At 41.2% G+C, this 23,298-nt stretch overlaps 1 long non-coding RNA gene and 1 pseudogene across 1 annotated transcript; both read left to right on the forward strand.

Moving 5' to 3' along the window:
* The window catches only part of LOC115597258 (NACHT, LRR and PYD domains-containing protein 12-like), a 56,810-nt pseudogene that overhangs the window by 7,396 nt on the left and 26,116 nt on the right, over positions 1–23,298 (forward strand).
* On the forward strand, positions 635–2,946 carry LOC115597259 (uncharacterized). Its single transcript, XR_003987053.1, has 2 exons — positions 635–1,234; positions 2,480–2,946. It is a non-coding gene; the product is annotated as an uncharacterized LOC115597259 (long non-coding RNA).

Raw genomic sequence — 23,298 nt, forward strand, 5'->3', positions numbered from 1 at the left:
TTCACCAATCAGACAACAACAGATATATTCAGTATTTGTATTTATTTATAACAGTTTTATGAAGCTATGTGATGCTGTGGTGACTTAAAGGCTTAAACTGAAGATGCTTTGATTTGATAACTCCACCCTTAAATAAATAATTTAGATGTCTTTTGTTCACATTTCTCCAAAATTCATCCTGACATGTTTGTCATCTTTGGAAACTTTGTGATCTTGAGTTGAATCTTAATTCGGTTTCTGTGGGTTTTTATTTGTGTCTGGCTTCACAACATGAGTTTGTAAAGATGGAGTCACTGGTGGAGCTGGAACTTTTACATTCTCCGAAAAGATTATTTAACACTATGAATGACTTCAAGCAGGAGCATTGTCTTCTTAACTTACATCATTTATTCTTTATTCAGATTGAGGGGCTGCAGTTTGTCAAAGATCAGCTGTGCTTCTCTGGCCTCAGCTCTGAAGTCCAACCCTTCACATCTAAGAGAGCTGGACCTGAGCTACAACAGGCTGCATGATTCAGAAGTGAAGCTGCTGTCTAATCTGAAGGAGAGTCCACACTGTAGACTGGAGACTCTGAGGTCAGTAGAGGGTTGGAGTCAGTCCATGCTGGTTTCAGCAGTATTGTACTGAACACAGTTAAAGATGTAGTATTTCCTTGTTTTCTTCAGTGAAGCTGTGAGAGGAGAATGGCGACAGGCTTCAGGATCTCAAAGTGTTTGTTCTCTCATTTCAACACTAAAGAACTAATTAGTTCATCTTCAATCTCACAATTCTCAGGTCAGTCTGACTGAAGCCTGCAAATCAGTGGCTCTTATTTCAGAGAACCATCATTACATTTAGTAACCATGTAGTCTGTCTACAGCAGTGGTCCCCAATCACCGGGCCTCGGACTGGTTATTTTATTTCCGTTATATTGACGATCATACTCGGTTGTTTTATTTTGAAAAACGGATTCTCTTTTAACAACATCCATCTGTTCCTTTTGGCGTGCTTGACATGTACCTGTTTCAGTCACGGTATACGCCCTCAAGATAGCTGAGATTATTGGAAAACAAACATCTTCGGAGAGCTGCTTTGCAAAGAAAAAAGGAAAAGGCCCAATGATGAGACGGAAGAAGAGGGAGATGGACAACTGTATTCAAGTTGGCTGATAAAGTGGCTGAACTGCAGCTGTGGGGACGACAAGTGGACAACTGCTGGAGACTGCAAATGACAGTGGCCTTAAAGTGTTACCTTAGTAAGTTACGGAGTAGACTGGAGAAAGGAACACACTTTATGAACACAGTTTATGCACTTTGTTGTATAATTGTATTTAATTTCCACGGTAATCAAGCGTGCCCCCTGGGGCTGTAAAATTATGTCTTAGATGAAACAGGTCCGTGGTGAAAAAATGGTTGGAGACCACTGGTCTACAGAACAGAACCTCTGCTGAAGTCCAGAAACCACAGCTAATATTTTACTGTCAGTCTTTATATGAACATGTAGGAACTTTAATGTTATATAGTAATTAGGGCTGTCAAACGATTAATTTTTTTAATCGCGATTAATCGCATTTTGTCCATAGTTAACTCGCGATTAATCGCAAATTAGTCGCAATTTTTTCGGCACATTTTTTTCTGTTCTAAATGTACCTTAATGTATTTTTTTCATGTTCTTAATACTTTTAACAACATAAGAAAGGGTTAGGGTTAGGCAAATATGCTTGCTTTATGAAAATGTTTATTCATCACTTCAAATCATGCAGGAAAATAAAAGGCTCAAAAAATATCCCCTAACCCTAAATGGGATCAAAACATGGTGATGTCTGCTTTTTTCGCTTTCGTTTTTCAGTCCACCGTGTTTTTCCCAGACCGCCAACCCTTCTTCTTCTTTTTCTGATTCCCTTTCTTATTCTTCTGCCACCCTCTGGATCAAGACTGAAGGTGCCATCGACGGCCGTAAATCATACAATGCTTGTTTCTTTTTTTTTTAAATACCGAGCGTTAATCACGCGTTTATAAAATTAACGGCGTTAAGAGGATGTTGCGGTAACGCATTATTAACGCATTAACTTTGACAGCCCTAATATTAATCCGTCCATCCGTTGTTTGTTTTGTCCAAATATTTGATAACATGCTCCATATTTACCATGATGAAATATTCAGATGTGACTGATCATCATTACAGTGAGCAGTGAATGTCTCTCTGTTTCTGCAGTAATGATGCGTTCAGGAACTCTTAGCAGTTTATTTCACTGTGTCCTTCAGTGAAACCTGCAGTAAACAGACTTGATAAACAAAATGTCTGCAGGTCTGTGAGCTTCACTCCAACACGTTAACATGAAGCTGAAAGGTGGCTGGCTACACTACACAGCCGCTCCACTTGTGGTCTGAACAGGACTGAAGTCCTGCTGGTCTTTATATCAATGACTGACAGCTGATGGAGGGAGTCTCTGTAAACACTCATTTATCACTTCTGCTGTCTCTCTGCTTCTTTTTGTCAGAGTTTAAGTGATGAGGAAGGTGGAGGTGTTGAGAGGATCAGCTGTGTCCTGATGATCCAGAGAGATTGCAGCAGCACCATCAGCTGGTCGAAGGAGAGGCTCTGACTGGGCAGAAGGAGAGCTTCATCTTGCAGTGACTGATAGACCAAACACAACAATTGGTGATGACTGTCAGTGCTGCAGTCTGATCTGCTCTGAGATCAGCTCCACTGTCACACACAATGTCATGTCCACCATCCAAGAACCAAGAACAGAAACAAGTTCATCCAGTCCAAACAAACATTTAGAAGTGTGCACAATAAAAACACAATAAAATTAAAATTGTATTTCCTGTACCTCAACAAATATTAATTTGATATGCTGAGTCATAATAGCCACGAGATAATGGAGCATCAATAAGTTGGTAACGACTCAACATGACGCTCTACTTTACATGACTTTGTACATTAAATGACAGCGTGCACTTAGTGAACAGAAGGATTTACTTTTTTTCATCGACTGTCTTTATGTTGCAGGCTTCTTGTTTTGAAATCAAAGTGTCACATACAGTGGATCTGCTTGGATGTGCGACCCTGAGGTCGACAGTGTTGGGAAAGTTCACTTTCTACACGAACTAGTTCAAAGTTCAGTTCACAAATTTTAAAATTAACTAGTTCAGTTCATAGTTCATAATTCAACATTTTGAACTAAGTTCACAGTTCCAAAAATGAACTAGTTCATACTTCTTTTTTTTTTTTCAATATGTTGATGCAAGCTATTATTTTTCAGTTTTCAGTTTTAACACTGAAACTGCAACTATTCGACAATATTCTGCAAAACCAGGTTGTCCAGCTGAGGCTGGGAGATGAAGACAACGGAGCCGCTACTGTACGCTGTTAATGCAATTTGGGTGGTAGAGGATCTGTTTTGGCTCGCCGTTGCCGTGTCTTTTGATTCTTTTCATTCACTTGCACATACCTTGAAAGGCTCGCCGGGTGCTTTAGTTCAATGTGCCGTTTCAGGTTTATGGCACAGGATAGAGTTCAAATTAGAAATAAAATACATAAACAAGTAAATAAATAAATAATTAAAAAAAAAAAGAAGAAGGAAGGGAAAAATAAAATAATAAATAAATAGATAGTTCAGACAGTGGCTTCAGGGAAAAACATTTCATAATGACTCAGTAAGGTATTACTTTTTTTGTTATTTAACAAAATCAGAGATTTAAGAAAAGAGCTCAGTTCCAAGAGAAAAGGAGCAGATTTAGGTAGTGATTTTGCAAATTTTTGTTTGTGAATAAAACATTTTGCATAGGATAACAAAGTTCATCATGTGTTCAAGAGCATTAACTTCTGGGTTAACAGCAAATAACATGTTTAAGGGTAAGAGAATGGACAGAGTTAGCAGCATCAAAAAAATGAGATTCAACATCACTCCAAAACTTTTTAGATATATCAAAACAAAAAAACAGATGTGAAGCCTTCATTTGTTTTTGCCTCCATGCTCAGCACATTGATGACGCATGCGCGGTGCGACTCTGTGGTGGCTGGTGTTGCCAGTGTTCTGTCCGTTCACGACGAATTCATCTGTGTTCATTTGGTAATGCCTCACTGCATGTTTAGTATGCAGCTGTTTCTGTCTGAAATAGTTAAGTTTCGTTTTGATCGAAAGTAAAGCGAGTTGCACAAACCTCTCGTCCAGCGTCCTTTTTATACACAACAGCCAGATTGGGTGTTTTTCCGCTACATATTGAGCCTGTTCACGGTGTGTTTGAGCCGGTTTGAGCCTGGAAGGCTCGATGGAAAACTGGCACTGTCTTGAACGCAGTTAAACTGTGAGAACGCGCCATTCACAAACGCCAGAATGAACGCGTTCACAATAACGTTCATCAGGCAGAAATACAGTACGTTCAGTTCACGTTCGCCCAAAATATGAACGAGTTCATGAACGATCGTTCATTGAACACGTTCAGGCACAACACTGTAAGTCGACCTGTGGAGCTTCTGAAGTCCGTGGTGAAGCAGTTCTGGGCCCGTATTCACAAAGACTTTTATCTTAACGTTAGGAGTACTCCTAAATCGGACTTAAAGTTTTTATGTAGGAGTCGTTTCTTAAAAGTAATTCACAAAGCCACTGAGACCTACTTTTAGTTATGAAAACAGTAAACTCCTAAACTAGAAGTAACTCTCTGTTGCTATGGATGACGTCATTTTATAAGGACGCACTTAGAAGCGGTGACAACAGTGATTGGTTGTTGTGTGACAGGGCAGCCCATTGAAAAGTCATTTAGGCTACACAATGCATGAAGTGAAAATAAGGAAGTTGCCTACAAGCCCATGACAAAGCCTATGAAAAGATATTGGATAAAGAAATGTATTTATGAGGAGAATTAAGTGCCCCCTCTCCATTAAAATTCGGGAATCGTGTGTTGATCCGGGCCATTTCGCAACAATGTCCAGCATATTGTAACATGCGTCAAAGACAATTTGTGTATTGATGGAATGCAACTTTTTCCGATTGACAAAAGCCCTATTCGCACGGGACTAGTATAATCTGGGGACCTCCTGTAATTTGTAATAATTGCGGAGGTCGTCTGTGATCTTAATCCCGTGCGAATCTGCCATGTCCGTAATATATTTCACCAAACACAGAGGTCATGTGATATTATTAGTCCCGTGCGAATCGGCATCTCTGTGATTTGGGGTCGTTTTTTGTTTTTCTTAAGGTTTTTTGTGTTTTCCACACCTTTTTTCTGCCTTTTTCCCGGTCGAGAATTATGGAGGCTGCGTTGGGAATTATAAATGAAAGTTTTGACAGCATTTTGGGTGCAAATTCAGGAGGCTCATCAGAAGAGCGAAATCTCAAAAGATGATTAGATGGATTACATGCATGGCAACATGCAGTAAGGAACATTATTCCATCTTTCAACAGGCTCACCAGTTATTATCTTAAAAATATCCATATCTAACCGTTGTGCTGCTCCAACAAGGGCTCCGGTGCGATCGACCCGAGGGATAATGTCAGTAAATTCGAGTAAAAACACAAGACTTCGCTTATCCTGTGTGAATGCGCCGCACGAAACACGGACGTGGTGGGATAATTTCTAAATCACTTGAGGTCCCCAGGTAATACTAGTCCCGTACGAAGAGCTGCATTTTCCCCGTAGCCAAATACCGGAGTGTTGCCAAACATTTGAACTCTGGCGTTATTGGGTTGTTTCGGTTGGTTGGGACGTTATTGCGTCTCTCACCAACTCAACCACAACTTCAATCCCTTCGCGGTCCATCCAACATCGTTTTAATAATTCCCTGTTATTTAGCGTCTCCAAAACATTTGGCTGTTACCAGGTCTTAGTGAGTTAGGAGTCCTCTGGACTACTTCTAAGGTCTTCCAGACTTAGGTGCTACTTTTAGGCTTAAAATGTTTTGTGAAAACTCTTATTTCAAAAATTAGGAGTCCTAAAGTTACGACTGACACGCCCATTATTTTTAGGAGTTGCTCCTAAATTCGCCGGTTAGGAGCTACTTTTAGCCTTAAGATTCTTTGTGAATACGGGCCCAGATCAGTAGCATTAATGTTTTGGAGCTCCTGCTGGAGCTGCTTTCTGCCAGCAGGTGTCACCGTATCTGTGTTTTCCCTCAAACTGAACTGATGATGTGAGGATTTTCTCTGATTTAATTTGGTCAAAAATTAAATGTAATCATTATTAGTTCAACTTGATTTTAAGATACAATCTGTCAGATTTCAGCATTCCAATGTCTCAAATGGACTCCCGCTTTGTTTCATATGTTGTTCAAAGTTTACTTTTCAATGCCCTGCAAGGTGATGATGCCAGCAGCCACTGTGATAGGAAGCAGCAAAAACGAATATTGTTACTGTGAACCAATGAAGTGCAGCCAAGGTGTCAACCATGACCCTGAACCCTGTATTGCACACTTTATGACCAAATACCTGCAGAACTAAAGACACACAGCAGCCTCAGAATTTGACTGCAGTATAAGTGCATTCATCTGTTATTGTAACAACTGAAGGTGGAGCTCATTTTTAATACTTCAATCTCTAGTAACATGTGATATTTTGATAGTTTATTGATATTTTGCATTCACAATCAGATTTCGGAAGTAACTAATGTTGTGCAATATATGTAATGGAGAAAAAAGTACAATATTTACCTCTAAAAATGTGTGAAACCAATAATTAAAAATCATTTCAATTCCATTAGAGAGGCCAGTAAAGCAACACACACACACACACACACACACACACACACACACACACACAGAGTTTTGATTTGCTTGAACATTCAGGAAAGATGAAGAAAACTCAGAGACACTGATGACTTATGTTTAAATAGTTTATCCAAACAAGATCATGGAGTCACACAATAACAGCACAACTAGATGCACAGAGCATTGTCAAGTTAATCCTCATGAACCCCCCCAATGTTCAGATGATATCTACAGCAGCCTTCACACACATGGTGATCTGTTACAACAAATAAGTAGAACGTTACTGCAGAGCTTCTCATCTCTGACTAAGTGAGGAATAGAAAGAAAAGTGCATAGAAGCCAGTAAGCCTGCCAGATAGTTCGAGAGCCATCCTACAAGTTTACATGAACAACAGCCTTGGTTTGTCAGAGATCCGTTTTGTAGACATTTCTACAGCAGCTGCTAAGTTTACAAAGATCATAAGAGACATAAACTCATAGATCAGACGTCACTATGCTCTCATCCAAACCTTAACAGCCCTTACTTTTATACAGGGTGTGTACGACATCTGATCTTGGAAGGCAAGAGTGTTTTTCTCCCACAACACACACACACACACACAGAGGGGAGGGGCCACACTGACTCTGTGATACAGGCTCATGATAACAGAGAACATGAAAGTGAAAGCGCTCAGTCAGCTGTTCACTCCATTTTGACTCAACGTAGCAGAAAGAAGTCTGAGGAGACAAACTGCAGTCTGAGGCTGGTGAGTGTTAAAACAACACTTTTCTTCTTTTAGTGTCCGAGTGTCTGAGTCAGTTTGTCTCTGTGGACTGTTGAGGAAAGAAATGTGAGAATGAAGTCGACAGTTTGATTCTTCTGTGAACACAAAGTCCTGATTGGCTGAATAAAACACATTAAACTACTGTAACTAAAGAAAAGGAGCCCAGAGGGAAAGAAACCTGACCAGGTGCTTTATTACACTGTGTGTGTGTGTGTTTGTGTGTGTGTGTGTGCGTGCGTGTGTGTGTGTATGTGTTTGAGTGTGTATGTGTGTGTGTGTGTTATTTTCTGTTCTCTTAGTCCTGCATCGCACTCTTGTACAAACTGGTTTGTCTTGTTTCCTGATTCTTGTCCTGAGCTCACAGTCAGTGTCACTGTTTCACCTCTCAGACTGACTTCAGATCAGAAGATGAGTGTTCGTGTGGAGGAAGAGGAGGACAGATCAGAATCTCCAGGATCCAGCTGTGTGTCTCTGAAGAGTGACCGGTCCAGAACTCCTCCTCTAGACTTCAGTAATGAACCTGGACCCTCAGACACAAAGTAAGACACTGTTTTATTTAATCAAACTCCATGTGTGGTTTCCACACCAACAGCCCACTCCAAATAAAAACCAGCACAGAGTCAAAGGGGTGTAAGTAGGTGATGGCAGTTCATGTAGGTTTAGAAGCAGTGGGTTCCAACATTCATGTTCCTCTCAGGATGAACTGTATTAACTTTGCTGATCCTCTGATGTTTCATCTGGCGCCATCATCAGCAGTTTGGGTCATCATACTGTAGTATTTATACTTATGTCATAGTCATAGTTTTTTTCTCTGGTTATAATGCTCTCACACAGCCATCATGAACTCCCCTGCATGGGCTTGGAATGAAGATTCGTCTACTATTGTAAAGAAATACTAATCTTATTATTTGTTTCAAGAGAGGAGTTATCTAAGTCAGAGTCCACGCTGGCTTACTTTCATTTTTAAAAATTGCGTCTGTCCAATTTTCCTTCGGGCGTCAGTATCAATTTATACCGGGTCGGCTCGGGTGCGGAATGTAATTTGTGCTACTGTAGGAAAACGGGTCAGATGCGGTTTAAAGTATGGCGGGTTCGGGCGGGTATGGGTTTGCAAAATAAGACCCGTGCAGGACTCTGATCGAAGTGACCATTTTAATCCTCTAGCTAATTATCAAGCTAAATATCCAACATGCTAGTTAAAGTCAAGGACTGCGGTGGAAGATGACGGTAAAATATTTCCTTTCTCTAACACTGGATTTATTTATGCCAACGGTTTTACATGAAATCAGATTTTTTGTGAATATACAATAACAAACTAGATGTTTCTGATAATCTTCAACTCACCGTACAGTCAGTCATCAACGACATTTTTGTCATTTTGTAACTAATTCATGGCTGCTTCGGAGCGGCACACAGACCCACCATCTGTCACCGTGTGTGTGTGTTTGTGTGCGTGTGCGAGTGGAGAAGCCTCTAGGTTCGAAAACAGCTTTATATTATTATTATAATTTTCACTAATACAGCCCCGAATTAGTAGTTCTGAAGTCATTAAAAGTACCACTGCATGAAAAGTGGGATTTTCGGCCCCGTAAACGCCCGGAAATCTCCCTAATTTTCGGCAGTTAACGACAATTTACAGGCTGTGAATGTGGCGTTCGTCTGTGCCGAAAATTGTCGGAAACGAACCATGACGTATGTGGAGCTCCCGGAGGTGCGAACGGCTCGAATTTGCATATGAATAGCAGCAAAACCACGCCTTGCCGGAGAATGTGTGGGCTGGCTTGAATATCCTCACTCAGTATTGGATGAAACCACTACTCATAAACAAGCAAAATCACTCGTGATTGGTCACCCTGGGTAATTATAAATGTAAACCCCAGTGAGTATATATATATATATATATATATGTATATATATATATATGTATATATATATATATATATATATCGGAATCGGAATCGCCTCTCATGTGACAGCAGTGTGGCACAGAGCTCGGTGAGCTCCCGGCTGCGAAAGGACGGAGGTCGCACAATTCATCAAGACACCCCGCCATCTTGTGCCGTCTTCCTCCTCAGACATCAGGTCCATGGCGGCGCACTTCCAAAGGTCCACCTCATCCTCAGCTAGCACTCTGTCTCGCTTCCAGCAGCTGTAAAAACAATCAATAAAGACGATCAGTACTGCGCGATGCACTGCGTATGGATACAACACATCTATTATTTAATAGAATTATAGTCACATTGACCACAAACGGATCTAATCTAATAAATCTTACCCTCTTTGTCCTCGATCGACTCCGAGCTGAACTCCTCACAGTGTCCGTCGGCGACATTCTTCGTGGCGACCCGGCAAAGCTTCTCCCGTCCGTGCAGACGTCCTCTCGACAATGGCCGGGCCGCTAGCCTAGCTCCTGCTAGCTAGCTTAGCCAAACTTGCTTCGTGTCCAATAAAACACAAACACTTCGACTGTGATGGAGAGTCCAACTCACACACTCACAGCACGTCGTCCGACAACAGTTCACAGTCTGTTAGTGATAAAACACGACACTGTGACGACACACACTGTCCACTGTCAGCTGCTCGACGCCATTAACTCTCCGCTCCTTCTTCCTCGTCACTCACGCTCCGGTCTACCCGGAAGTGTAAAAACTCTTACAGGTCATGAACTCACGCAATAAGAATTACTTTTCAACTGCTTTTAAAACATTCAGAACCCATGAAATTATAGAAATACTTTTTTTTCTTTTTACATTTTTAATATCTTAGTTATCTCAAAATATTTCATGCAAATTCTAACTTCTTAACAACTGGCGTTTTATCTTTAACTTGTTCCCAGGAGAGAGAGAGAGAGAGAAAAAAAAGAATAAATAATCTTTTTTACATTACATTGGCCATTGCTAATGACATACACAGTAATTAATCTAGCATACTTTCATTAAATACATCCATTCAAGCTCAAATATAAGGGTCTATAATTAGGCTATACTGAACCTCATCTATTTATAACAGAGATTTTCTTAAAATGAAGTTAACACCTTTTAGAAAAAGGTCACCTGGGGTAAAACTCTCCCTGCTACCCTGATTTCCATTTGTATAGCTCACAGCATTTTCATTTACATTTTAAAGCCTCCCCTAGAATCAGGGGGAGGGGGGTCATGGGGGACAACTGCCAAGCAAGGCCCACATCAATTTCTGACAATTTACGTCAGTTTTCGGTGTTGCCTGCAAATTGCCGCGTGGTGTCGCAAACCTGAAATTCCACGTCAATCTACAGTGCTGCATATTGAGGAAAATCCCACTTTTCATGCAGTGTAATGCAAAAAAAAAAGAGACTGACTAAAACATCGGTATGCGCTGGAAAGGCAGAAATATTAATCACTATATGGGAAACACTGAATTTTTAAGGTGTGGCGGCTTTTATTTTACCGTGGCGGTGCGCCACAGTCAATTACATGTAGGGGAAACCCTGATGCTAGTGCTAGCATTTTGCTCAAAGCATCAGTGTGTCTCAGTACAGCCTGACAGAGCTGCTGAAGTACCACAGGGTAGAAATACTCTGTTACAAGTAAAAGTACTGCATTCACGATTTGACTGCTGTAAAAGTACATTAATCTGTTATCTCAGACTGATTTCAGACCAAAAGATGAGTATTCGTGTGAAGAAAGAGAAGGAGAGCTCAGAGTCTCCAGGATCCAGTTATCTGGCTATGTGGAGTGTCCGGTCCAAACATGCTCCTCCAAGGTTCAGTAATGAACCTGGACCCTCAGACACAAATTAAGACATTGTTTTCACTTAAACTGACCTGATGAAGATGATGCACTGAGGATGAAGACTAAATGTTCTGCTGAAAGATTTATATTCATGATGCTCAACTGCTGCAGAAACTAAGATGGATTTGATTTGATTTCTTTATCTGACACCTGAGAACCTCCACTTCAGAACTTAGACTTCAACAACTTATTCATACATTTGTTGAGATGTTGAAGTGGCTGTAAACTAGGGCTGCCCCCGACCAAGGATTTTCTTGGTTGACCAGTGGTCGTCATTTAGAGCGATTAGTCGACTATTCGACGCATATATATATTAAAGAAAAACCATATATACACACATATATATATATATATATATATATATATATATATATATATATATATATATATATATATATATATATGTAATCTCCGCAATAAAGTGGATGCGCCTGTAGAGAGGCTTACACAATAAGTAAAACGGAGTGAGCAGGATAATTTAGCTTCCCCAGTACCAGGGCATGTGAGCGGCGCGAGCGTGGAGCGATTTCACTGGAGCTGAATGAAATTTTAAGTGAGCGGAGAGCGGTTTTTGAGCGGAGCTGTCTGGTATAACTTTGGTCGATGGAGCGAAGCGGCGAACACCCACTTAAGCGGGGAGCGGAAATTCTCGCCGCTCAGCTCCGCTCACAGGCTCTGCCCAGTACACACGAATAGTCTAATACTAGCGCATATAACAATAATAAAATGTATTTATCTCTGCTTTCAAACGTTCAGGCCGCCATGGGCAGGTAGCTAGGCTACTTACATGTTTAAGGTGGTACATCATGTTCATCGTGGAGGAGTGATAGGCGAAGTTTTTCTTGCAAAGTTTGCATGTCACCTTCTTGGGGTCATGCTTCTTCTTTTCAAAATGATCCCATATTTTAGACGTCTTTCCCGAGATGGTTGGCTATTAATTATTAACTGTCTAACCGCGATGTCGAAGGGTCCTGCCGTGTTAAAAAATAAAAACTGTCACTGACAGTGAGTGACTGTCATGACTTCCTGTATCTGGCCCTTCAAATTAAAAGCCCTCCAGCCTTCACATAGATTTTGACTTAATTTTGACAAGTGTTTTAATTTTGTTCCTGCGACCAATCGACCAATTAAATTTTGGTCGGCTAATGAGTTTTTGGTCGACCAGTGCTTGGTCGACTATCTGGGGGCAGCCCTACTGTAAACACTATAACAATTCAAAATGTGAGTGAATCTGCTTCACATGTGTTCAGATACATCACCTAGAGCTGCTGGCTGGGCAGATTGGTGGCTGACCTCATTGAGGTGAAGATTTGTTTCTAAAAACAGTCAAGTTTATTTGAATAGCCCAAAATCGTAATACATGACCCAATGGGCTTCACAAACCCATATTAGTTGTTTGAAATGGACAAACCATTGCAAGACAATAAAAGTGCAAACTACAGTAATGACATTGAGAATCAGACATAACATAGAAAGGGCTCTCAGAATGCTTAAAAACTAATGAAGACAATTTATGGTTGGTCATAAGCATGGGGTGAGAGATGAGTTTTTATTCTGGATATAAAAATCCCAACAGAGCTGGCCTCCCTAATCCAGCTGGGTGGGGCACAGTGAGAAAGAGCTCTCTTGCCTGCAGATTTCTTAGTGTATTAAAGAGTGTGTGCTGGTAAAAAAGGCGCGATGAGGTCAAATAAACAGATAGTGTTAGTCAATGCAATATTTTGTAAGTTAGCAGTAGAACTTTTTGGTTTTGGGCAGGATCCTAGCAGCCGTAGGGTGGAAAACAGTAAGTTCCAGTAATCAAGTCTGGATGCAACGAAGACTCTTGCTAGAAGGACCAACCATTAGCAGTTCAGCTTTATCTGCGTTGACGAGCAGGAAATCTGATGGCATCCAGTGTTGAACAACACATAGACACTCTTCCAGATTTGATATTTGAGGCTGAGGTTATTTGGCAACGGTTGATAGTACCCAAAGGCAGCATATAAATAGAGAATAGCAGTGGACCCAGGACAGACCCCTGTGGAACACCCTATTGCACTTTTGAATAGTCTAATATCAAATTGTTGTGGACTACACAGTGTGTCCTATTGGTCCAATATGAATTGAACCAAGACAGAGCAAATCCTTTAACACCAGTTAGGTGTCAAGCCCATATAGGAGGATATTGTGGTCAGCTTTGTCAAAAGCTCCAGTTCAGTCCAGAAGTAAAAGCAACAAGGTTTCGTTGTGCCAGGGGAAAGTAGAAGATCATTGGTCACTTTAGTACATGCCGTTTCGGTGGAGAGGAATGATCTACAGCCGGATCAAAGGGTTCATTGAGGTTATTACATGACAGATAATCAGTAAGTTGGTATGCAACAGTCATCTGTTGTTCAGCTCTAAATATGTTTTAATCTCATTCTGTAATTTTGGGGGATTTTTTCTACAATATGTGAATTTAGTCTCCAAAGTGTAGATCTTGATTAACTATCGAGGTACATTCCCATGTAAAAAAACCAAATCTGGATATTATGGAGATAACAACGAAAAAATCGTTTTAGTTATGAAGAAATGTCTTTACAGGAAGAGGATTCTTGTCTCTATGGAGAAGCAGCCGTCCTGCTGTGTTTTGTGTCAGGACGTCCTGAAGGATCCGGTCTCTACCAGCTGTGGACACTGGTTCTGCAGACAGTGCATCACCTCAGACTGGGTCCAGTCTGCTTCACCAGGAGACTTCTCCTGTCCCCAGTGTGGAAAAAGATCCAGAACAACAGCTGGACTGTGGATGGACAGTCAGAGCCGAACTGTACAAAGTAAGACTGAACATCTAAACATGTGTTTACATCCTGCTGCTTTTCATGACTTTTATTCAACCTTCCAATAAGTGCGTTCACCCATGTGGACACATATATTATCTGAGTGTGGACAGACGTAAACTGTAACCTGACTGGTCAATGGAGGCAGAAACCATGAAGTGCTGATTTCAGTTGACCTTTTACTGTAACTGAAATCACCTCAGAGCTTTGTTCCTCTTCTGTCAGTCAAACATGTACACCGACACACAATCAGAGGCCCAGAGACACCTTTCTGATGCTTTTGGGGTTTATACCTTTCACTTCTTTATATATTCTTATATTGATCTTTGTTATTGGTGATAAAAATAATCATTAAATCAAATTCTCTCAAATTGTCTTTGTTCTGTCTTAAACATTTGTCTCTTTTCAGTGAATGTTGGTCTGCAGGAGGTTTTAGATGAACATAAGATCAGTCTGAGGAGGAGATGTGAACTTGTGACTGAAGGATGTCAAGAAACAGGAGGTGATGGAACAGGAAGTGATGAAACAGGGAGTGATAAAATAGGAAGTGATGAAACAGTAAGTGGAACCCTCCTCAACAGGATCTACACTGAGCTCTACATCACAGAGGGACAGAGTGAAGAGGTTAATACCCAACATGAAGTTTGGCAGCTTGAGACAGCTTCCAAGAAGATGACCTCCACTGAAACTTCGATCAAGTGCTGCGACATCTTTAAAGCCTCACCTGACCAACAGAGACGCATCAGAGTCGTTCTGACCAACGGCGTCGCTGGAGTTGGAAAAACCTTCTCAGTACAGAAGTTCGCTCTGGACTGGGCAGAGGGCTCCGAAAACCAAGATGTCAGTCTGCTGGTTCTGCTGTCGTTCAGGGAGCTGAACCTGATCAGAGATGAGCAGTACAGTCTTCTCAGGCTGCTCCATGTTTTCCATCCAACATTACAGAAGGTGACAGCAGAGAAGCTCGCTGTCTGTAAACTTCTCTTCATCTTTGACGGCCTGGATGAAAGCAGACTTTCACTGGATTTCAACAACCATGAGGTCGTGTCTGATGTCACACAGAAGTCATCAGTCAGCGTGCTGCTGACAAACCTCATCCAGGGGAAGCTGCTTCCCTCGGCTCTCGTCTGGATAACTTCCCGTCCTGCAGCAGCCAATCAGATCCCTCCTTCATGTGTGGACAGGGTAACAGAAGTACGAGGCTTCACTGATGCCCAGAAGGAGGAGTACTTCAGGAGGAGGTCCAGTGATGAAGATCTGTCCAGCAGAATCATCTCACATATCAAGACCTCTAGGAGCCTCCACATCATGTGTCTGATCCCAGTCTTCTGCTGGATCACTGCTACAGTTCTGGAGCACATGTTGACTACAGATCAGAGAGGAGAGCTGCCCAAGACCCTGACTAACATGTACTCACACTTCCTGGTGGTTCAGACAAAGAGGAAGAAGAAGAAGTACAATGAGGGACGTGAGACGAGTCCACAGCTGACGGAGGTTGACAGCGAAGTTCTTCTAAAGCTGGGGAGGCTGGCAGCTGAACAGCTGGAGGAAGGAAACATAATGTTCTACCAAGAAGACCTGGAGCGCTGTGGTCTTAATGTCACAGAGGCCTCGGTTTACTCAGGAGTTTGTACAGAGATCTTCAGAAGAGAGAGTGTGATCTTCCAGAAAAAAGTCTACTGCTTTGTTCATCTGAGCGTTCAGGAGTTTCTGGCTGCAGTCTACATGTTTCACTGTCACACCAACAGAAACTCAAAGGTCCTGGAGGACTTCCTGAGAGGACAGAGTTCCTCATCCCTGGATGACTTTCTCAGCAGAGCCATGGAGAAATCCCTCAAAAGTACAAATGGCCACCTGGACCTGTTTGTTCGCTTCCTTCATGGCCTCTCTCTGCAGTCCAACCAGAGACTCTTAGGAGGCCTGCTGGGTCAGATAAACAACAGTCCAGAAATCATTCAGAGAGTCATCAGCAACCTGAAGGAGATGAACAGTTATAAGACCTCTCCTGACAGAATCATCAATATCTTCCACTGTCTGACAGAGATGAATGACTTATCAATCCATCAGGAGATCCAAGAGTTCCTAAAGTCAGAGAACAGATCAGAGAAGAAACTCTCTGAGATCCACTGCTCAGCTCTGGCCTACATGCTGCAGATGTCAGAAGAGGTTCTGGATGAGTTACACACAGAGAAGTACATCACATCATGGGAAGGAAAACAGAGACTGATTCCAGCTGTGAGGAACTGCAGAAAGGCTCGGTAAGTCCAGATCTGATCCACAGTATGAAGCAACATAAAGCTGAAGCCTTCAGCATTAAAGATCAACACTTTACACACATGCACAATATATAATGTCCGCAAGACCAACGTGTTGTGTAACTAGAATGATTATGTTGCTCAAGGAAACGTATATGGACAGAAGGAGCTCAAGTTTCTAAGTACAAACCTGGTGGTCAGTGACTGACTAGCTCGGGCTGACCAACTGACCAGCTGAGCTACAGCTGCTCATGTTAATGTTCTCTGTGACACAAAATGCATACATTTGATTATAAAGTGTTTTGGTTTTTTAACCTGTATTTACAGATTTATTAACTGTGGACTCTCAGAGACTCACTGTGAAGCCGTGGCCTCAGCTCTGAAGTCTAACCCTTCCCATCTGACAGAGCTGGACCTGAGTCACAACAACCTGCAGGATTCAGGAATGAAGCTGCTGTCGGCTGGACTGCAGAGTCCAAACTGTAGACTGGAAACTCTGAGGTCAGTTTATGTGTTTTGCTCTTGTACACTGTTTATCCACCAAATTGAATTCCATAATAGAAGGTTAAAATTCACTTCAGTTCTCTTTACAAATCACAACAACTGTTTTAAAGTTTGTCAGTGTGAATGGTGTGGTTCAGAATTTAGTTTCAACTCAAACTGGACTGGTGTCAGTGAGAAGCTGTAGGATTTATCCTTCAGTTTGTTGAGAAATTAAATCAATATATGTGATTTAGTCATATGTGAGACATCAATATATAACAACTTAAAGGAGTTTAACACATTTTCAGGAATAATATTTTTTAAAGAGAACCTTCAGAAAACAGGTTTTTACAGGAACTGATATATTTCTACATAAAGCTGCTCACACACACACACACACACACACACACACAAAATAAAACTTTCACACACAGAGACACACAGAGTGAAGCAAAAATCCAAAGGCAGCTGTTTGAAGTGTTGAGTTTGATCTGTCACTTCAACATGTGATGATGATTCCATTCAGGAAATTAAAACAGGAGCATCAGTGATGCACTATGTTAGTACAGGATGAATGATGATCATGATGAACCACAATAACACACTGACAAAGTCACTCTACTCATTTTAGAGAAAAGGTCATTGATTAGGACATAGTAATGTTGAGCAGCACATGTTAACCCTGAGCACATCTGTTTGGATTATAAATTGATTTTTATCTCCATTGTTTATTCTTTATTCAGATTGAGGAACTGCATTTTGTCAGAGAGCAGCTGTGCGTATTTGGCCTCAGCTCTGATGTCTAACCCTTCCCACCTGAAACAGCTAGACCTGAGTCTCAACAAGAAGCTGCAGGATTCAGGAGTGAAGCTGCTGTGTGGTTTTCTGCAGAGTCCACAGTGTGGACTGCTGACTCTGAGGTCAGACACCATTTCTCAGTTCATAGACTGTTAAAATGTTCGAAGCTGTAAATAATAAAGGTTATTCTTTATTCAGATTGGAGGGCTGCAGTTTGTCAGAGATCAGCTGTGATTCTCTGGCCTCAACACTGAGGTTCAACCCCTCCCATCTGAGAGAGCTGGACCTGAGTGGAAACCAGCTGCAGTATTCCGGAGTGAAGCTGCTATCTGATCTGAAGGAGAGTCCACACTGTAGACTGGAGACTCTGAGGTCAGTAGAGAGTTGGAGTCAGTCCATGCTGGCTCCAGCAGTATTTACTGAACACAGTCAAAGTGAAGATCCAGTATTTCTTGGTTTCCTCAGTGAAGCTTTGAGATGAGAATGGTGACAGGCTTCAGGATCTCAAAGTGTTTGTTTTCTCATCTCAACACTGAAGAACTGATCAGTTCATCGTTGTCACACCTCTCAGATCAGTCTGACTGAAGCCTGCAAATCACTGGCTCTTATTTCAGAGAACCATCATTACATTTAGTAACCATGAGGTCTTTCGACAGAGCAGAAGCTCTGCTGAAGTCCAGAAACCACAGCTGATGTTTTATCGTCAGTCTTTGTATGAACATGTAGGAGCTTTAACATTATAGTTATCTGCCCATCTGTCGTTTGTTTTGTCCAAATACTTTATAACAGGCTCCATATTTACAATGATGAAATATTGATATGTGACTGAGACTCTGGTTTTTAACAGCAGTAAATTATTATTACATTGAGCAGTAAATGTCTCTCTGTTTCTTCAGTAATGATGCGTTCAGGGACTCTCAGCAGTTTATTTCACTGTGTCCTTCAGTGAAACCTGCAGAGTAATCAGACTTGGTGAAGTGTCTGCAGGTCTGTGAGTCTCTCTCCAACATGTTAACATGAAGCTGAAAGGAAGCTGCTTACACTACACAGCCGCTCCACTTGTGGTCTAAACAGGACTGAAGTCCTGCTGGTCTTCATATCACTGACTGACAGCTGATGGAAGGAGTCTCTTTAAGCACTCATTTATCACTTCTGCTGTCTCTCTGCTTCTTTTTGTCAGAGTTTAAGTGATGAGGAAGGTGGAGGTGTTGAGAGGATCAGCTGTGTCCTGATGATCCAGAGAGATTGAAGCAGCACCATCAGCTGGTCAAAGGAGAGGCTCTGACTGGGCAGAAGGAAAGCTTCATCTTGCAGTGACTGATAGACCAAACACAGCAATTGGTGATGACTGTCAGTGCTGCAGTCTGATCTGCTCTGAGATCAGCTCCACTGTCACACACAATGTCATGTCCACCATCCAAGAACCAAGAACAGAAACAAGTTCATCCAGTCCAAACAAACATTTAGAAGTGTGCACAATAGAAACACAATAAAATTAAAATTGTATTTCCTGTACCTCAACAAATATTTATTTGACATGCTGAGTCATAATAGCCACTAGATAATGGAGCATCAATAAGTTGGTAACGACTCAACATGACGCTCTACTTTACATGACATTGTACATTAAATGACAGCGTGCACTCATCGACTGTCTTAATGTTGCAGGTGTCACATACAGTGGATCTGCTTGAATGTGTGACCCTGAAGTCGACAGTGTTGGGAAAGTTCACTTTCTACACGAACTAGTTCAAAGTTCAGTTCACAAATTTTAAAATGAACTAGTTCAGTTCATAGTTCATAATTCAACATTTTGAACTAAGTTCACAGTTCCAAAAATGAACTAGTTCATAGTTCTTTTTTTTTCAATATGTTGATGCAAGCTATTATTTTTCATTTTTCAGTTTTAACACTGAAACTGCAGCTCTCCGACTATATTCTGCAAAACCAGGTTGTCCAGCTGCGGCTGGGAGATGAAGACAACGGAGCCGCTACTGTACGCCGTTAATGCAATTTGGGTGGTAGAGGATCTGTTTTGGCTGCCGTATATTTTGATTTTTTATTCACTTGCACATACCTTGAAATGCTCGCCGGGTGCTTTAGTTCAATGTGCCGTTTCAGGTTTACGGTACAGGATAGAGTTCAAATTGAAAATAAAATACATAAACAAGTAAATAAATTAATACTTTAAAAAAAAAGAAGAAGAAGGAAGGGAAAAATAAAATAATAAATAAATAGATAGTTCAGACAGTGGCTTCAGGGAAAAACTTTTCATAATGAATCAGTAAGGTATTCTTTTTTTGTTATTTAACAAAATCAGAGATTTAAGCAAAGAGCTCAGTTCCAGGAGAAAAGGAGCAGATTTAGGTAGTGATTTTGCAAATTTTTGTTTGTGAATAAAACATTTTGCATAGGATAACAAAGTTTATCATGTGTTCAAGAGGATTAACTTCTGGGTTAACAGCAAATAACATGTTTAAGGGTAAGTGAATGGACAGAGTTAGCAGCATCAAAAAAATGAGATTCAACATCACTCCAAAACTTTTTAGATATATCAAAATAAAAAAACAGATGTGAAGCCTTCATTTGTTTTTGCCTCCATGCTTAGCACATTGATGATGCATGCACGGTGCGACTCTGTGGAGGCTGGTGTTGCCAGTGTTCTGTCCGTTCAGGACAAATTCATATGTGTTTGTTTGGTACTGCCTCACTGCATGTTTGATATGCAGCTGTTTCTGTCTGAAATAGTTAAGTTTCATTTTGATCGAAAGTAAAGCGAGCTGCACGTTGAAACCTCTCGTCCAGTGTCCTTTTTATACACAACAGTCAGATTGGGTGTTTTTCCACTACATATTAAGCCTGTTCATGGTGTGTTTTAGCCGGTTTTCGCCTGGAAGGCTCGATGGAAATCTGGCACTGTCTTGAACGCAGTTAAACTGTGAGAACGCGCCGTTCACAAACGCCAGAATGAACGCGTTCACAATAACGTTCATCCGGCAGAAATACAGTACGTTCAGTTCACGTTCGCCCAAAATATGAACAAGTTCATGAACGATCGTTCATTGAACGCGTTCAGGCACAACACTGGAAGTCGACCTGTGGAGCTTCTGAAGTCCGCGGTGAAGCAGTTCTGATCAGTAGCATTGATGTTTTGGAGCTCCTGCTGGAGCTGCTTTCTGCCAGCAGGTGTCACCATTTATGTGTTTTCCCTCAAACTGAACTGATGATGTGAGGATTTTTTCTGATTTAATTTGGTCAAAAATGAAATGTAATCATTATTAGTTCAACTTGATTTAAATATACAATCTGTCAGATTTCAGCATTCCAATGTCTCAAATGGACTCCCGCTTTGTTTCATATGTTGTTCAAAGTTTACTTTTCAATGCCCTGCAAGGTGATGATGCCAGCAGCCATTGTGATAGGAAGCAGCAAAAACAAATATTCTTACTGTGAACCAATGAAGTGCAGCCAAGGTGTCAACCACGACCCTGAACCCTGTATTGCACACTTTATGACCAAATACCTGCAGAACTAAAGACACACAGCAGCCTCAGAATTTGACTGCAGTATAAGTGCATTCATCTGTTATTGTAACAGCTGAAGGTGGAGCTCATTTTTAATACTTCAATCTCCAATAACGTGATATTTTGATAGTTTATTGATATTTTGCATTTACAATCAGATTGCGAAAGTAACTAACGTTGTGCAATATATGTAATGGAGAAAAAAGTACAATATTTACCTCTAAAAATGTGTGAAACCAATAATTAAGAATCATTTTAATTCAATTAGAGAGGCCAATAAAGCAACACACACACACACACACAGAGTTTGGATTTGCTTGAACATTCAGGAAAGATGAAGAAAACTCAGAGACACTGATGACTTATGTTTAAATAGTTTATCCAAACAAGATCATGGAGTCACACAATAACAGCACAACTAGATGCACAGAGCATTGTCAAGTTAATCCTCATGAACCCCCCCAATGTTCAGATTATATCCAGAGCAGCTCTCACACACATGGTGATTTGTTACAACAAATAAGTAGAACGTTACTGCAGAGCTTCTCATCTCTGACTAAGTGAGGAATAGAAAGAAAAGTGCATAGAAGCCAGTAAGCCTGCTAGATATATCGAGGGCCATCCTACAAGTTTACATGAACAACAGCCTCAGTTTGTCAGAGATCCGTTTTGTGGACATTTCTACAAAAGATCATAAGAGACATAAACTCATGAATCAGACGTCACTATGCTCTCATCCAAACCTTAACAGCCCTAACTTTTATACAGGGTGTTTACAACATCTTATCTTGGAAGGCCAGTCTGTTTTTCTCCCACAACACACACACACAGAGGGGAGGGGCCACACTGACTCTGTGATACAGGCTCATGATAACAGAGAACATGAAAGTGAAAGCGCTCAGTCAGCTGTTCACTCCATTTTGACTCAACGTAGCAGAAAGAAGTCTGAGGAGACAAACTGAAGTCTGAGGAGACAAACTGCAGTCTGAGGAGACAAACTGCAGTCTGAGGCTGGTGAGTGTTAAAACAACACTTTTCTTCTTTTACTGTCCGAGTGTCTGAGTCAGTTTGTCTCTGTGGACTGTTGAGGAAAGAAATGTGAGAATGAAGTTGACAGTTTGATTCTTCCTGAGTCCTGATTGGCTGAATAAAACACATTAAACTACTGTAACTAAAGAAAAGGAGCCCAGAGGGAAAGAAACCTGACCAGGTGCTTTTATTTTATTTAACTGCGTATGTGTGTGTGTGTGTGTGTGTTACTTCCTGTTTTCAGTCCTTCCTCAGTGATTGGCCACAGGCAGCGGTATTTCTAGATATACTCCAGCCTGCTCTCACTGCAGGACACACACACACACACACACACACACACACACACACACACACTCACAAAGTAATGAAGTAGTAACAAAATGTAACTGCACAACCAAACTGTTTGAACCATCAGTGTGTACTGATCTGTAGATGGTGTTTTGTAAGGGTCAGTATTATATTGAGCTCTGTGGCTCCTCTAATAGAATCAGCTGCACAAAGATCTATAATGGATCAATACAGAAGATAAGAAACAGATAAAAAAAACACAAATACTTGTGTCCTGTCACACTGACACTGACAGGGTTGTCAGGTGCTTTTATTTTGTTAAACTGTACGTGAGTGTGTTACTTCCTGTCCTCTCAGTCCTGCTTCAGACTGATGAACAAACTGGTTTCCTGATTCTTGTTCTGAGCTCACAGTCAGTGTCACTGTTTCACCTCTCAGACTGACTTCAGATCAGAAGATGAGTGTTCGTGTGGAGGAAGAGGAGGACAGATCAGAGTCTCCAGGATCCAGCTGTGTGTCTCTGAAGAGTGACCGGTCCAGACATGCTCCTCCAAGGTTCAGTGATGAACCTGGACCCTCAGACACAAAGTAAGACACTGTTTTATTTAATTAAACTTTATGTGCCAACAGCCCACTCCAAATAAAAACCAGCACAGAGTCAAAGGGGTGTAAGTAGGTTAATGGCAGTTAGTGTTGGTTTAGAAGCAGTGGGTTCCAACCTTCATGTTCAAACTGTATTAACTTTGTTGATCCTCTGATGTTTCATCTAGCGCCATCATCAGGTCAACATGTTAATATGTTCAATACTTTATGACAAAAAACCTGCAGAACTAAAGACGTTCACATCAGCCTCAGCTGACTCTGTTTACTGACAATTAGCCAATGTTAGCATGCTAACACAACTG

This window comes from Sparus aurata, chromosome 16, assembly GCF_900880675.1.
Source record: "Sparus aurata chromosome 16, fSpaAur1.1, whole genome shotgun sequence".
Classification (NCBI taxonomy): Eukaryota; Metazoa; Chordata; class Actinopteri; order Spariformes; family Sparidae; genus Sparus; species Sparus aurata.